Here is a 2,340-nt window from a genome sequence, read left to right as displayed (position 1 = left end):
ACCTACTGTATAGCACAGGGAACTCTACTCAATACTCTGTAATGACCTATATGGGAAAAGAATCTAAAAAAGAGTGGATACATGCATATGTGTAACTGATTCACCTTGCTGTACAGCAGAAATTAACACAACATTGTAAATCCGCTATACTCCAATAAAAATTTTTTAAAAAGAAGTCTTTTTAAAGCACTTTCCTATATGTTCAGAGTTATGTCCAAATGCTAGGTCCATGAAGAAAGCATCATATTCAGAACTTCAGCTTTCTTAATGGCTAAGGCTTTGTTGTGGAAATAGAGACATCAAAGCACATCAGCGATGTCAGACTAGAAACAGAGCATTGTGCTTGATTAAGCTTTATTTTAGGTTCTGCTTATAAAAAGTGATCTGCCTTTAAGTCACCCCCTTGTAGATAAGAAATCACATACCAGGGTGTACAAATATTTGAAATAGATAATAAATAAAGTAAGCATATATCAATTATGATATTAGTCCATAACTTTTAGGGAAAGTGCACATTTAGATGTTTGGGGGTATAGGAACCCTTCCTATAAGTTACTATAATTAGGGGAAATAGGTTAAATCACTTAGTAGTCACTTCACACTCTATAGAATGAAATCCTTAACATCCATAAAAATGTGACATTTTTTTCTCTCTGTACTCGACATGTGAAGTTGAGACTTCCTTTGTAAACTTGAGGTAAGCACACGTCCTCTTTCTAAGTTACTTAAGAAAGTAAATCACAGAGATGCAGGTGGCCTGTGACAGAACACAGATCTATATTGTCAGAATGAAAGAACACATCGTGCATGGCTGCTAATGTCGATCTCTGGCGTATAAAACTTACATGGCATCAGTTTTCGAGGAGCTCAGAAGTATGGATTCTATAAATGTAGCATCCCGAGTTGGGGATTATCATCTCCGCATACACAGATTGGGTCCCTCGTGAGCGCACGGGCTCACACTGGATCTGGCTCTGCCAGCTTTGCATCCTGTGTGTGGTCCCTGGATGTGGTCCCTGGACCACTGCCTCTGGAAGAGACACACTTAAACACAGAGTCCACCCTGTACTCAGGACTGGGGGCTGGTGTGTGGGAGTGGGCGGATGCCTATGTAGCCAAGCCTCCTAATTCATTCTCATTGTCTGCCAGGCCTGGAAATACTGCCTGACGCCATTCTTTTGGAAAGAGATGGCAGGGCACTGACGTTCACAAGGCTTTTCTCTCTAGACCTTTGTAAATACCTCAATTTCCCACCATGGGTGAGCTTCTGACTTTGATCTGACCTTAATTCTGTTGAGACTCCTGTGTTTCCTGTTCATGGCACACCTTGGTATACTTCTGGCATTTATTGAAATTTTCTCCTACTGGATGGCCATATATTTTTTTTCACGAGTAAATAATGATGTGCAGATGTCATGGGAATCAGGAGCCCGGTGGCCTCGTCAGTTATCTCACTCCCTGGCTCACTCACTTCTGCCTGACAACATCCATCTTGGTGTCCACAAGGCAAATCTGTGCTCGGCCCAATTACAAAATAACAGATGTAATTGCCTAATAATTTTCAAATAACCACCAGCAGAAACGTTAAATCCATCAGTGTCAGTGGTCTACCCTTGGTAACCCTAAGACAACATACTTCTCCTTGGCTGTCCCTTATGTTTTGAAGGGTGCCTAATGATCCAGCAGTCCCACTCCTGGGCATATATCTGGACAAAACTGCAATTCAAAAAGATACATGCACCCCTATGTTCATAGCAGCACTATTCACAATAGCCAGGATATGGAAGCACCCTAAATGTCCGTCGGCAGATGAATAGATAAAGAAGATGTGGTACGTGTACACAATGGAATATTACTCAGCCGTAAAAAGGAATGAAATAATGCCATTTGCAGCAACATGGATGCAACTAGAGATTATCATACTAAGTGAAGTCAGTCAGAAAGAGAAAGACAAATACCATATGATATCACTTACATGTGGAATCTAAAAGATGACACGAATGAACCTAACTATGAAACAGAAACAGAATCACGGACATAGAGAACAGACTGGTGGTTGCCAAGGGGGAGGGGGAGGGTGGGGGAGGGGTGGATTGGGAGGTTGGGGTCAGCAGATGCAAACCATTATATGTAGGATGGATAAACAACAAGGTCCTACTGTAGAGCACAGGGAACGATGTTCAATATCCTATGATAAACCCTAATGGAAAAGAATATTTTAAAAAAAGAGTGTGTGTATATATATATATATGTATGTATAACTGAATCACTTTGCTGTACAGCAGAAATTAACACAACACTGTAAATCAACTATACTTAAATTAAAAAAAAAAAAAAAAA

The 2,340-nt window shown here is 40.4% G+C and overlaps 1 protein-coding gene across 1 annotated transcript in view; it reads left to right on the top strand.

Annotated features, from left to right (window-relative positions):
* Positions 1-2,340, top strand: part of XKR4 (XK related 4) — a 371,061-nt gene that overhangs the window by 75,162 nt on the left and 293,559 nt on the right. The gene's annotated exons all lie outside the window — the stretch shown is intronic.

Source organism: Physeter macrocephalus, chromosome 15, assembly GCF_002837175.3.
Source record: "Physeter macrocephalus isolate SW-GA chromosome 15, ASM283717v5, whole genome shotgun sequence".
In the NCBI taxonomy this organism is placed as follows: Eukaryota; Metazoa; Chordata; class Mammalia; order Artiodactyla; family Physeteridae; genus Physeter; species Physeter macrocephalus.
Note: the sequence above shows the minus strand (reverse complement) of the source record. Positions and strands in the feature narration are given on the sequence as shown.